This window comes from Lygodium microphyllum, chromosome 6 (assembly GCF_053477565.2).
Source record: "Lygodium microphyllum isolate KBCC chromosome 6, Lygodium_microphyllum_v1.1.10, whole genome shotgun sequence".
In the NCBI taxonomy this organism is placed as follows: Eukaryota; Viridiplantae; Streptophyta; class Polypodiopsida; order Schizaeales; family Lygodiaceae; genus Lygodium; species Lygodium microphyllum.
This window is the reverse complement of record NC_141140.1, coordinates 67,614,014-67,629,627: the sequence shown is the minus strand read 5'-3', so window position 1 is coordinate 67,629,627 and position 15,614 is coordinate 67,614,014.

Sequence of the window (15,614 nt, the reverse complement as noted above, 5' to 3'; positions counted from 1 at the left end):
GAGTTCAGTGCTCCTTGAGCCATACGGGATACTATTGACGGTTTGTGCTGAACTATGCACTGATTGCCAAACCTTTACACAAGCTATTGATCGTTTTCGAGTGGAATGAAGCATGCCAACAAGCGTATGAGGAATTGAAAAAGGATTTGACTACTGCACCGATTCGACGAGCCCAGATTGGACCATTACCTTCCATGTGCATATTGATGCTTCAAAATTCGCCATGGGGGCAGTGTTGTGCCAACCTGGCGAACACAATCTCGACTATCCAGTGAGCTTTGCTAGCAGACAACTCGCTGAGACTGAAATGAATTACTTGATAATGACTGAGAGAAAGGGTTTAGCCATGATATTTGCTGTAAAGAAGTTTCGGCATTATCTGTTGGCTACGCCTTTTACTTTCTTTGTGGACCATAAAGCCTTGCTATATCTAGTAAAAAAACCCAGCGCTACAGGACGCATAGCTTGATGGCTCCTTCTGCTTTTAGAATTCGACTTCTCTGTGATTGTACGGAAGGGAAAACAACACTACATGGCTAACCACATGTTATGCGTCCCCATGGGAGAGGCCGCTGGCCAAGCCATTGCCGATGAATTGCCAAACACCCATCTATTTAACCTTTCCAATGAGAGAGATTTATTTAAGATTGATCTAATGCCATATTGGGCAGATGACATCGTCCAAGTGCTAGAGCATGGACTACCTGATTGACCGATAGAAAATCCCCGACTTAGGTGACTTATCCTCAAAATTCAACCCTATCAATTGATAGTAGGCCAACTATATAGGCTAGGGCAAGACGGGTTGTTGCGTAGATGCATATGCGAGCATAAGATGCACGATGTGCTCACAGAGGCACATAGCAGAATTGCTGGAGGGCACTTTAGAAGAGACACGATAGCCCGCAAGGTGTTGCAGTCTCAACTATGGTGGCCCACGCTTTTTCACGATGCATCACAATTTGTCAAGCATTGTGATGAGTGTCAGCGGACAAAGGTCCCGATTCGCAAGGATCAAATGGAGTTGACCCCAATCATTGCACGACAACCCTTTGAAAAATAGGGGATCGACTCATAGGACCCATTAGTCTTGCGACACAGTATTTGTAGGCCAAATATATCAATGTAGCCACAAACTACCTAATGAAATGGGAAAAAGCGAGAGCGACACGAAAGAATGACACTAGAACGACTGCCAAGTTGTTATGGGAGCACGAGATCTCACGATTCGGCTGCCCCATCGAACTAGTCAGTGACCAGAGCATGCACTTCATCAATGAAGTGATAGCACATCTTCTATCCACCTTTCTAATTATCCATCGAAAATCCTCTCCATACTACCCTCAGGAAAATTGGCAAGCAAAATCCACAAATAAGATCCTTGTAAACGTCCTGACCAAAGTAGTCTCTACTTCGCGTAGCAGTTGGGATAACAAGCTAATGGCAGCCTTGTGGGCTTATCGTATAGCTTATAAAATGGCTATTGGTCAGACTCCCTTTAGGTTGACCTATGGGATTGAGGCAATTCTTCCAGTAGAGTTCTTCGTTCCTAGCCTGAGACGCTTCAAAACGATGGGAAGGGAATGAGGCATGGATGCAACACCTGGTTGAACTTGAATGCCTCTCGAAAACTCGCCTTCTAGCCACTCACGCACTCATATGTGAGAAGGCATGACATAAGAGCTAGTTTGACAAGCATGTCAAGCAACGTGACTTTGAACAAGGCGACTTCGTGCTCCTGTACTCAGCTAAAGGACACAAGTAGAAAATGAAGTTTAGAGATCTTGGGCCTTTCAAAGTTCATGCAATCAACCACCGTGCAATCAGCCAAACTGGCAATGTTGAGCTCGAGACTCTAAATAGCGAGGGCATAGGCTTCCTCAATGGTAGTCGCATTAAGACGTACTACCCTCCCACTCATCCGCTACATGAGCCACCAATGTTAGAACCCCCTGTCAAAGTACGAGTCGCCACAATCACGGAAATTGATGATGAGGATGAGGAAGCCATAGAACCCGCATACCTCCACATCACGGTCACTACCAAGCAAACATGCGCTTTCAATGCCTTGATCGACGAGGGAGCAGAGTTGAATGTCTTAACTCACGATCATTGGACCCAACTTGGTAAACCACCACTACAGTCCACTAATGCCAAATTAAGCCCATATGGGGGCCGCTCATACACACTTCTTGGCAAGTGCAGGGCCGTTGTTGCTATCGAGTTTGTGATTGTACCAATGATCTTTTACGTGTTGCCAAATACTAAAGACGTAGGCACAGAGTTGCTGCTAGGGTGAACCTTCAAGAAGAAAACTCACTGCAATGTCGATTATGAGTCGCAGTGCATCCACCTCGCCATAGGCAACGTCCGCATTGTTACAGCCTTCAGTAAGGGTTGCACGACCTCATCAAAGTTTGCAAGGCCATTGGTAGAAATACTTGCAGCCAAGTCTATGGAGGGGGGTAGTGCTTTGCCACCATCCACTGAATCTCACGAGCCACTGCTCACAGTAGCAAAAGCTAAGGCCCAACAACCTAAGTTTCAATGGAGGCCTAAACAACCGCAACCGGTGCCTAAGAGTAGACGCTCATGTCCTCATAACACAAGAAACTCTAAACCTAGGAGGATGAGATAAAGTTACAGAAATCGAAGCATGATCAAGCCAAGATGGGTTCCTAAAGCCCTCTTGCATACACAAGGCTACTATGAGGGAAATGCATGGATATAGATCCCTAAGGCCCGAATGGCCCAAGGCACTACTCACATGCCGCCCTCAAGTTTGATCACCTCGAGCCCTATAAAACCTCAGAACTAGAAATTGCAGCGTTTCTAGGACTCGCCTCCTACAAGCTCACCCATGCATAAGCCCAGAAGAGTTGAGCAAGCCTATCGGCCCCAACCACAAATGCCTTTACACACTTCAACCCTTACTAATGCCGATAAGACTTGCCAAACCCAATCCGAGTGTAGCAGCCCATTCATAGCAGCTACTACTCCGATGCTCATCCATGAGGCTCAACCACTGCTTCATGGGCAATTGCCACTATCTACCGCCAAGCCTTCTAGCCCCATCAAACCCCAGCCATGTGCAGGCCTTAAAGCCTCCTACGAGTGGAAATCATTCTTAACTCTGGTCGTAGACCTAGCCGAAGACACAGGGAATGACGTTATTGCTTGTCTTAGATGCTTAGATGCCACGTTCATGTCGCTGGCTCTAAGTTATGACCCCTTGGACTTAGGCCTGTTGCAAGAGCCTTTAGCAACTGAAGTTCACATGATGCCTTGTTCTTGGGAAACATTTGAGTTCACATTTATCAAAACACTCCACTCGGCTATCGAGTTGCTACACACTGAGATATCAAGAGAAGAAGCCATCAAGCAACGCCTCATTATGTCCTACAATAAGCATGTGACTTCTTTCATCATTGACAAAGAAGTCGAGGAGTTGAAAGCGTTAGTAGCTGACACCGATTCCCCATTTTTTATGAAACTGGTACACTGTGCGATTGCAGTGGGAACTTGAAGGATGCCAAATCATGACCAACGCTGAGCAGTGCTATGCAATCAAGACATCCGAGTATGACCCAACCTATGTCACAACCACCTCATATAGAGTGTTAACCACTCTTTGTAGCCGACCCATGGAAGAGCACGTCAAGGGACACCCATATCTTGATCATCTCTTGACCGAAGAAGAGCTACACATCGCTAGTCGTGTCGATTCCAGCGATTTCCTAATGGATGTCCTCACTTACATCACACACGTAAGTACCGGACCCTTTGATCTGGACCGTAAGACTCAGCTAGAGTATAACCCAAAATTCTATACTTGGATCATGCGCAAGTAACCCTTATATTTGAATACTAAATGTCCTTGACCTCCTAACCTTCAATCCTAGGAAGGATTCTTCTCAATCTGGAAGGGGATGGGGTAAGGTGAATACTAAATGTCCTTGACCTCCTAACCTTCAATCCTAGGAAGGATTCTTCTCAATCTGGAAGGGGAGGGGGTAAGGTGAATGAAATTAAAACCAATCAAGATCAAGCAAATGCATAAACACATAAGAAACTGGTGATGTAGGAGGAATGTCACAAAAGCTTCGAAATAAAAGGCAAAAAGTTTGAAGGGAAGAATCTATGTTGGATCTTAATGCTTTCATTCAACAAACATAAAGTCTTTCTTTTCAATAAATTATTATTTTTAAAAGCACTAATGGGATTTATGGTTCATGACAAGAGCGAAAGATGTCACAACAAGACCATGCCCACCGACTCCCCTTCACGGAACAGGAGAGGACCCAGTATGGCATCTCCTTGGCAAGCGTGCCTACAACCAACTAAAATTTTGAACCATCCATAACATCGAGGAAGTAGTGGCCAAGGAGGAAGCAACCAAGAGGGTCATAGAGCAGTGCAACCTCGTTAAGTACCTCGAGAAGTTCGCACAAGAGCGTGAACACACAAAGTGTGTGGAATTCCTTAGAACTTACAACCCAGATCAGGAATGTGGAATTGTAACAGTGGGAAGGGGGGAGAAGGCCAAACAAGCACAGGTACCTTTGAACCTAGCCTTGGTGGAGAAGGCACTGGGGTTAGAGCCTAAGTTGGAGAAAAGAGATGTCTATGCCATGCTTAAGATGAAGAGAAAAGAGGTGATGACCAATGACAGCATCAGGACATCCAGGATATACCTGATGCTGAAGCCCGCATGCAAGCAAAACTGGTGCACTCATTGTTCTCCAGCCAGTGCTACAATTCCCTCATGCATCGGATCAGCGTGCCTAGCGCTGGAGAACGTGGCAGCTTGCACCCTGGATGAGGTTGACTGGAATGGCTATATGCGTAAGACCATAGACCATGCAACAAAAGCACTAGCTTTGGGGAGTAGGCCAACATGTGGGGAGTCACCAGCCTCCAAAAGCACTAAGAGGAAGAAAGCCTCATCCAAAGCCTCTTCCATCGGCTATGGAAGTGTTTTGATTGCCCTCATCTAGGAGGCAGTAAAAGAGGCACAGGATGCAGAGGAAGGAGAAGGAGAAACACCCGACAGATCGCCCCCTCACCAGGACCAAGAGTTGTCTAGCGACAAGACCGAAAGTGATGAAGAACAGAAGGAACAATCAAGCAAAAAGCAAGCAAAGAAACCTAAGAAGAGGGCAACACAAAAGAAGAATTAGGACGAAGATCGCAAAAAGTAGAAGGGGGACTTAGAGAGAGCAAAAAGGGAATCCCTCAAAGAGGCAGACGAGAGGGAGAAGAAGAAGAAACAGGAAGCAGAAAAGTTGAAGGAAGAAGCCAAGAAGGTGTCAAAACAGGAGGTTGAAGAGAGGAAGAAGAAAGAAAAAGAAGTAGATAAATTGGAGGAAGAATTTAGGAAAGCAGAAGAAGAGAGGGAGAGAAGGGCTACTAAGGAAGAGGAGGAGTTGAGAAGAAAGGAGGAGGAAGACATGGCTGAAGCCACACATCGGTCTATAGAGCAACAAAACATGGCAAATGACCTAGGATCTTTGAGCCTACCTAGGGAGGAGGGGCCAAGCTCAAGCACTCAGGTGTCGAAGATGCCAGCTGTCACTGAAGGCAAGGGTAAAGCCCCCATCCATCCTATCCTGACCCTCTTAGCACCTACCATTGAAGTAGCCACCCTCACCCCAAGCATCCCCACTAGTGCCGACGTCTCAAACTTTGTGGCTTGGATGCAATATTTCATCAATAAAGAATTAGCCCAAGGAAAGAGCATGGAAACCACGGCCACGGAGCAGAAGAGGCCGGGCATAGATGCTGAATCTAGATGAGATCCAAAACACCAGAAAGTGGAGGTCTCAACCACTCCGATCCACGCGATGATGATGCCACCAGCTAACTATGATGAATACATTGCTGAATTGCTCTCTAAACTAGAGAAAGCTAAAGAGGAGAGGAAGATAGCTGTGGTTAAGTTAGCTACGAAAAAAGAGTCGATAGCTACTTTTCAGCTTGAAAAGACCCAATAGATAGCCATGCAACAAAAGGAGATCTTTGATCTCAAACATGAGCTAAAGGCTAAGGACGACAGGGAGGAAAGCTGGAGGCAGCAGTTGGAAGATGAGAATCAGGAGTTGGTAAAAATGTAGAGGGAGTATAAACTCTTGATCATGCAACATGAAGAGCTAACCGCAAAGACTGATCAGATCAAACAAGTCATGGAGGAGTTTGCCGCCAAAGAAGAGGAAAGGAAGCAAGAGGAAGAACAACATCACAAGGAGATGGAGACCATGATTGAGAAGCTGGACTTAGAAAGAAAGGAGCATGAGAGAATGATCAAAGAATTGAAAGACCAGGAGCAAAGACTCATAGCTTTGGTGCAAAGGCAGGGGGAAGGCATGGAGGAAATGAAGAAGAGAGCCGAAGAGTGGGCAGGACAGAATGAACGGAGGATGAAGACCTTGGCGCATCGCCTGGCTCTCGTGGAAAAAGAGAAAATCCTCGCAGAGAGCAGAGCAGAGGCTGCCCAAGTAGCCTTCAACACTCAACAGAAAGCCTTCTTGAATACACTAATGGATACCACCCACTTAGAGGAAGGGGAGTCCCTCAAGGTGGCAAAGAAGAAACTAAGCATAGCCCACAGGCACATGCCACCCCAACCCGATGTCATGGGGCTGAGCCTTGATGATCAACGAAAGTACTTATTGATGACTAGCCTAACCCCCTAGGAGGTCGATGCACTAGGCTTTGAAGAGGAAACACAGCAAGTAGACTAATAGAGGGATTTGATATGGGCAGATTTAAAGAAGAGGCGATCCCACAATCCCCTCGCCACATTCCCAAGAGCAGCCAACAATTGACACATCTGCGGAGAGACCAGCCGCCCTTAGGGAAAGGAGAAAGAAACTGGTGGAAGAAACCATGAGCCAAGCTGGTCGTGCAACCATTGATACCCCTACCACCATGCCCAGATTACCTCCCAGTAGGTTTCCACGCTGAATTAATAGTTTGGGAGTGACATGAAAGGGACAAAAAACCCTTCTCCTTTAGCTTCCTTTTGCCCAACAGCCTGAGGAGATTCATGCCACTTAAAGTAGTGGAGGAAGTGATTGCGATTGAAAGCCGACTAGGCTAGCAATGACTGGAAGAGAGAGAGAAAAGAATCCCACTCTCTGGGGGACCGAAGATGCAGACTTTTGGCAGAATAAGGTCTTTGAAGTGCCACATTCTATACAAGGCTATAACTGCTAGCCCATGTGGAGGAGATGGGCGTGCAACATTAGCATGCTCACCTGGATGGCCTTTTGCAACACCTTACCCTATGAGAGGAACAACCCTACATTTATGGCATACCCTCGTAGGGTAGGAGTTGATTTTGACGCTACCCTCCATGGATGCTACGACTTCCCCATTATCTATTATCCTAACTGTGCCTCTTTTGAACAAGCTCTCACCTTCACTTTTGAAAGCCTAGATGTTTCCATGACCTGCTTCCTTGTCGACTTTTCCTCTTGCCCCGATCTAGCCTTCGACCTGTAACTACCTTAGGCTTCTTAAACTCTTACTTAAGTAGGACCCTACCCCACAAGAATGTGGCCTCCCACCCCTCTTTTTTGATCCTAATGCCATCGATAGTTGCACCATGACGCCCTTGATGATGAGAGCTACCCTTCTATCTTCTTTTTGCCTAGCTCTTCTTGAAGATATGAACGATAGCCAGTTCACCCGATGTAATCACCCCTTCCTCTCCACCACTTCACTCCATGTTCGCATGAATCTCAAGGGATACATGTAGAGCTGGTAGTTTTTGAGCAAATCTATCTGGCCCCCTTCTCCACCTTATTCTCATGATGAAAGTTAGAAATTGGCAGTCATCCTGGCTTAATAACAATTAATTATTTAAAAAAAAGAAAAAGAAAAAGAAAAGAAAAGAAAGAAAGGAAGGCAAGAAAACACATCACAATAAGAAAAAGACATGGAAAGAAAGACTCACATGAAGACACAACCATGACCACACAGGACACGATCACTACACCTAGGGATCCTGAAGTTAGGCATGTCCAGTGGCTTCGGTCGACCGGCTCCACTCCTACTAACCCCCTAGCTCCTTTTTGACGCCCCACTTGAGAGCGGAGTTTTGAGCTCGGGATGTGCCTAAAATTTTCCAAAAAATCTGGAATTTAGGAGAAAAATATTCAACATCGAAGGCGGCGGCTCCAACTAGGACGATTTTAAGCACCAAGTTAAAGACGACTTTTAAAAGGCACCCGAGCGACACTTGTGGATTTTTTATAATTATTTCGACTGCCATGCAGGTTGTCAGGAGTTGCCAGTCAATGCGGGATGTCAAGCTGGACATGCAAAAATTTAGAGCACTCGAATCGGATGCCGGACGAGGAAATGGCCACAAGATGGGCAATATTTGAAAAGGTGGACTTGTTTTGGCCAAATTAGGTAGTGACCTTTGGGAGCATTGGACATTTTATACCACATTAAATGGTGGTGAGAGAATGAGGAAGGAAAAAAGTAAGGAAGCGTGGCCTGTCTACGCCCGAAAAATGCGCCATGATGGATGATGGGGGAGATTTCTGCCTGCAAACAACCTACCCAATTGATCATGGGGCTTGAATACTCCTCCCTTGCCGGTCTTATTGCCTGTCTTCGCTCGAGCAATGGTGGCCTGAATGAAGAGATGGAAATCTAGTCTTTCTCTCTCCTCCCTCCCTCTCCCCTAAGGGGCTATTCTTGTGTGCAAGAGGAAAATGAAGAATGGTGAAGGAAAGCTTGTCCGGTTGGAACCGGATTGCTTCCGGGTCGATGTAGACATGAAGATTGCTGATTGTGAAGATGATGGACATTAAATGTGGGCTGACCCGCAGTCCCGCAGCAAAACCGAGATCCCGAAACACGAAGCCTAAGCGGTAATTCAAATTTTATGAAGAAAAAATGAGTTTTTATGCCATTTGATTGATGAAACATTGTTCCCATGGGCTGAATATGCATCATGATGTTGTTTTCTATGAGTTTAAATAGTTTATAATTTGTAAATCAGAAAATCATAAGTGATATGGCTGAAATTAATGTTATAAAATCCGAAAAACACGCGTTTAAGAGATAAAAATGGGATTTTTGCAAAATAAATGGGAAATATGAGACATAATGCCTACAAAACCTGAAATTTTACTGTCAAGGAACCTAAGGGCCATAGCCACAATCAATCTTAATTTCTAGTCATTTTTTATTGAAGAAAATAGAGGAAAAATACAAAAAATGGTGAAAAATGGGTTTTAAATGGGAGAAAATTAGGAAATGGTAAAAGGAAAATTCCAGAAAATTACATGTGTGGTTGTGCAACATATAATGAAGGTAAAGCACGAGGTTGGCCTTGGTTTACCCTCGTTTCTATGTTTCCGTTCATGTTTATTGCTTTCTTTGTAAGGAAACACACATAAATTGACCCTTTCACCTATCAACGAATGCAAAATATTAAACGGTAGGTAAGAGGGGAGGTTGAGTGTCAAAATATAAATTAAAATCTGTTTTATGTGTTGCATCATGCCATTAAGACATTGTTTTAAAATAAAGGGAAAGGTAGCATGAGCGTAAGGCTCGATGTCTTTTGTCTTTGCATTACATAAATGCTAGCATGGAAATCATGAAAAGATTGGTTTTGCACGATGCACAATGTTGATTTTCTTTTGTTTGTGCACTAAACCGTTCACATTATGCACTATGCATAGTTCATGGTATCAACAGAAAAGCTCCTGGACTACATAGCAATTGTTTTCTTAGGAATTTGACCCATGATTGAGAGAGTAAGGTTATCCCTTGCCGTAGGATAGAGGTTCGGTTTCCTAAGGGATTGTTTGGTGAGGAAGCATGGTATATCTCCTGGATTCGAAACGAAAGAGAGGAGTGTGTATTCGTTTGTGTTATATGTTGAGCAGCGAATCAAGGGGCCAATCCCTACGATGTAGGAGAGCTGCAGTGGGGCCGCGGTGTTTGTACTGAGAGGTTGCCTCCATGTATGTGATCGTGGCATTGCCAATATGTATGGGTTCTCCCTCTATGGAGTTTATAGAAAGGGAAACGTTGGACTATAAACTATAAACACATAGATTAAGCTTTAGGATAGTTTGTCCTTTAGCATCAGATATATGCTCCTAGTCCGCGAGGCCGTGAGGGTGTGTTTGTCTGTCAGCATGAGGTCTGGCTAGTGCCATAGCCAGTGCCAGCCCATTTCAGGTCCCATCAGTGGTGCGTCTGCCGAGAGCTGCCAACAAGTGGTGGTTCTCGAATCTAGGATTTTTAGGGACCAAGAAAGTTGGTTTATGTCCTCTGACAAGGACCGTCAAGCCGAAATACAAAAAGCAGAACGTGCTGAGAGGGCTAGACGGCGGTTAGAGATCATGAGTCGTTATTCTCCTCAAAGGAGTAGCTCGATATGCATAAGAGGCAGTGGTCTTAGTAACCCAACTGCTGCACATAGTCCTTTAGGTGCAAGAGGAAGCGTAAGTTCTTCCTCTCTTCCACCAAGTCAACCCACTTCAAGTGGGGGTGTGATCCCATCAGTTCAACCTCCTATTGTCAATCCGATTGTCGTCATGGCACAACCCATTGTAATTCCTGCAGGGACGCTGGATTTGATAGCTTTAGGAGTTCCTTTACCCATTATTAATGGGTTACCCGAAGAAGATGCGGAGTTTCACATTTGTGAATTCCAAAGACTAATGTTTAATTACTGCATCCAAGATGAGGGACATCTTATGATGTTCTTTAATATGATGTTAAAAGGAAGGGTTGAGGTATCGTATCATAGCATAGAGACTGGAACCATAACCACAATCGACCAATTTTATGTAGCTTTCCGAGAAGAATATGCCCCTGAAAGAGGTGGCCAATACTAGTTGCGTATTTTGAATGTAACGCTCCAAGACCCCCATGAGAATGTGAAAGCCTATGCCAAGAAGCTTAAGGAAGTGTTTCGTAAGTTACAAACTTACAATCCTATTTCGCCGGCTGCCCAATTGCAATACTTCTTGCATGGATTGGATTTCAATATTTAGGTGCAATTGAGTAGTGTGGCTTTGGGTGATATAGACACCACCATTGTGCATGCAGAAGGAGTGGAAGCACGATTACAAATGGCATACTCCTCTCGAATAAATCTCAATACGGGTTTAGTACCTGGAGGAAATCTAGCATTGATGAATGGAAGTCAAGGGATGCCTATGAATAACCCTAATGTGAGAGGAAGCGTGGTTCAAAATGTACCTTTGCTGCCAGCTCCTCCCAGTGTGACCATGCTTATGGCAAGTCAGTTGGCTCCACCAAATGTTGGAGGCCAAGTTTCGAACCCTAATGTTGTTCCTATGAGTCAACAACCAATGCCCAATCAAATTGTTAGGCCAATGGAACGACGGATAGATGATCAAGGCTATGAGTTGAGTGCATCTAATGTCCTTGGTGAAGTTAAGGATATGATGAAGCACTACACTGATATGATTTCTAAACAATATTGGCAAATAGCTGTTGACATCAATTTCCTGAAGAAGCAGCAGAATCTGATAGGGAGTCGACGCCTTGAAGACGGTGGTCCCTCAAGATTCAGCTGTAAGTGGTGTGTCGGACAACATTTCCCTAGAAACTGTCCAAATGTTAAATGTGATTTGCGGGAAGTCAGGTCACTTAGCTGCTACCTGTTGGAGTAAGATTAGTTCCCTCCAACAAGGGAGTAAACAGCCAAGTCCAATTAATCATAGAGCGCAAGGTAATAACCTGCAGCAAAATGATGGACCAAGACAAATATTGCAAAGGGGAAAGACCACTATAGAAGAGTTGCCACAAGGCAATGGAGTCAGCCTTATCTAGGCTATACGTGTCAATGACGCTGAAACCTCTAACCTACGAGCCATGACAAGAGGCCAAAAGGCAAAAGAGGTTGATAAAGATAATGCAAAACCGAGTGAGGGAAACCCTAAGCAAGGGGATAAGGGGACGCAAGTCTTGAATCCTAGCGTGGAAGGTGGACCTCTAAGGCCGGTTGACAAAAAAGTCGATCCTAAGAAGGATGAGAAAGTGCCAAGAAAGAAGGCAAGAGCTAAAAAAGAAGCACCAAAGCCAGTCTCGAGACCAAAAGAAAGGATGGGTTGGCGAGAGAAGAGAGCGTTGGCTGCCTATCATGATTTTGATTTAGCAAGTTCTCTTTGCAAAGTAAAACCAGATGTAAACCTCTTACAGTTGATTAAATTATCTCTAGGAGCACGCAAGGAATTCAAGAAGATCTTGCGTATTGGGTATATTGTAGAACCTTTGTGCATAGCATGAGTAGGGGAAGATTGGTTTGATCATGCTGAAAAGAATTACCCTAGTGTTCCAGCATATGTGGATGGAATATTAGTAGAGCATGCTATTGTAGACACTGGGTCCTCCGTCAATATCATGAGTTCAGAGTTGATGGAGAGGTTGGGTCTAGGCATCCAAAAGGATAGCTCCACCCTTCTTAGAATGGCTGATGATAGTCTAAGACAACCAGAAGGTTGCGTTACTAGAGTCCATGTTACAGTTGCAAGTGTAGAATGCTTCTTGGACTTTAGGGTGATAAGATTTGTAGGACGTCCTAGCTATTGAGTTTTGCTAGGCAGGCCTTGGATCTTACGAACAGACTGTCAAGTCGATATATCCGCCGGTCGAGTGGTTCTAGGTAGACGTGCTAATCGAGTAATAGTCGATGCTTACCCTGAGTCTCCTCAGAGTGAGAGAGCCTCTTTATCCTCTACTGAATTAGAAACAGTAGATGATCCATCTGGTAGTGAGACATCATCCAATGACGAATCTAAAGAGGGGTCCACTACAGAGGATATTTATCAGATAACTCTAAATGAGCCGATAGAGCCGCAAGATAGGATAAGAGACGCGGATGTGATTGAGTTAGACCTTGGTACGCCGAATGATTCGCGGCCAATTAAATTAGGTTCCATGCTCAGTTCAGCAAAAAGGGAGAACTATGTGTCCTTGATTCAAGAATTCCACGACATCTTTGCTTGGAGTTACAGAAGTTACAGAAAACTGGTTTAATTTTCCCTGTACAACATACAGAATGGTGTTCACCAGTTGTTATCAGGAAGAAGAAAAACAACCAGATCTGACTATGTGTAGATTTTAGAGAGTTGATTAAGTAGACGATTAAGGATTACTACTCGTTGCCCTTCATTGACTAAATTTTGGATCAATTAGCGGGTAGGGAGATATATTCGTTTATGGATTGCTTTTCGGTTACAACCAGATGGCAATTGCAGAAGAGGACAAGTTGAAAACAACTTTTATTACTGTCTTTGGTACTTTTGCGTACCATGTGATGGCCTTTGGTTTGTGCAATGTACTTGGATCATGGCAACGAACAGTAGACAAGACCTTTGGTGACATTTCCCAGATGAGTTGAAGGTATTTATCGATGACTTGGGGGTAGCTACTGTAAGGGAAAGGATGTTGATTATTTTGAGAAAGTGCTTTGAGTGCTGCATACAATTTTGTATCGCTCTTAACCCACGGAAGTGTGTCTTTGGAGTGCCTTATGGGCTATTGCTAGGCCATGTGGTCAGTTCAGTAGGGATCGCAACTGACCCTGAAAAGATCAAGGTTATAGTTGCTATGAGTCCATCACGCACTCCGAAAGAGGTTCATAGCTTTCTGTCATCGATAGGGTACTATCGGAGGTTTATAAATGCCTTGGCAAAAAGGACGTTGCCATTAACAAATTTATTATCCTTTAGTTGTCTATTTGAATGGGGCGACCCTTGTAAGGTAGCATTCAAGGATGTGAAACATGAGCTAGTAAAAGCACCCGTTTTAAAAGCACCTAAAAGAGGCGATATATTTTACATATTTTCAGCCACCATGCATAGTATCAGCTGCTGTTTAGCCCAAATCTGGGAGGAAAAGTGGTATCATCCGATAGCTTTTGCTAGTCGAAAATTAGGCATTTCAGAAATTTACACCTACATGGAGTTGTGCCTTGCGATGGTCTTTGCGACTAAAAAATTCAGGCACTACCTCCTCTATGAGAAGATAGTGTTCTATATGAAGGCAGAAGGGCTTATATTGCTTATGAACAAGCTACAACCACCTGATCATTTGGCAAAGTGGTTAATCACTTTGCAGGAGTTCGATTATGAGATTAAGAGTAAGCCACCGAGGTTGTAGGGTATTGTGGAATGCCTTGTGGATTTCGGGGAGCCGAAAGAGACTTTGGCTGAAGGAAGTGATATTGAAGAAATGTTTAAAATTGATATAGCTTCTATCCCATCTTGGTATACTGCTATCACGCATTATCTATCAACAGGAGAGACTGGAGCTGGTTTATCAAAATCAAAAAAGAGAAAAATCAAACAACAGGCTTTGAAGTTTTCCTTGTTTGCAGAAACACTATATCGGCAAGGTGTTGATGATATCTATCACCGATGTGTGATGCCTGATGAAGTTCCTTTCATCTTGGAGGAGTGCCATCACTCTGCATGTGGAGGGCACTTCGCTGGGGACGGTTGATGGCATAGAAAGCTTTAAGAGTTGAATATTGGTGGCCGTTCATCTTCCAAGATTCCTTTGACTATATTAAGAGATGTGATACCTGTCAAAGACATGACAACAGAGAGAATAGGAAACGCCCACTTATGCCTATTATGGCTATCCTTCCATTTGAGAAGTGGGGCATTGACTTTGTGGGTCCTATCACCTCGTTGTCTACCACCCAGAAGAGGTACATTATAGTAGCAACTAGTTATTTTACAAAATGGTCAGAAGCGCGGGTGACAAGGCAGGACAACGCAAAAGAAACTGCAAGTTTCCTTTTAGAGTAGATTATCTGCCGTTTTGGTCCAGCAAAGGAACTAGTGTTGGACCGTGGAACTCACTTTTTGAATAAGGTGATCAAAAGCTTGACTGAAGCTTGGCAAATCAAGCATAATAAAACGACCCCTTAAAATTTGCAAGCAGACGGGCAAGTCGACAGTACTAATAAGCAGCTTGTGGGTATCTTGTCTAAAATAGTATCGGAGAAGAAACGAGATTGGGACAAGAAGTTGTATGTGGTAGTATGGGCGTATAATACAACGTTCAAGCGAGCTATCGGCCATACTCCATTTAAATTAGTTTATGGGGAAGAGTGTGTGTCACCCCTCGAAATCGAGTTGCCAACCATATGGTTTGCAATTAACCACTCTTTGGGAGATAAGGATTCACTCTTTGAACGTTTCACGACCATAGCCCACTTGGATGAACTGAAATTGTAGAGCTTATTACACCAGGAGGTAGCTAAATGTCGAATGAAGCAATTGCACGACCTTAAAGCAAAGAAGTATATCTTTAAGAAAGGGCAATTAGTTCTGTACTACGATGCATGTAGGGAGCTGTTTCCAGGGAAGCTGGAACCTAGATGGGATGGCCCCTACAAGATTGTCAGGATATGAAAAAATAGGTCTACGGCTCTACTAGCTGATCTGCAGCAGGGAGTAGAATTTAAAAATAAGGTTAATCTTAATAAGATTAAACCTTATTATTTCTGAGTATGCTAACATGGAAAAATGCATTGCACGTCCATGCTGGGGTTGATTTGAGACCTACAAAAGAGCTTATAGCTGGTTGATGGGGCGGTT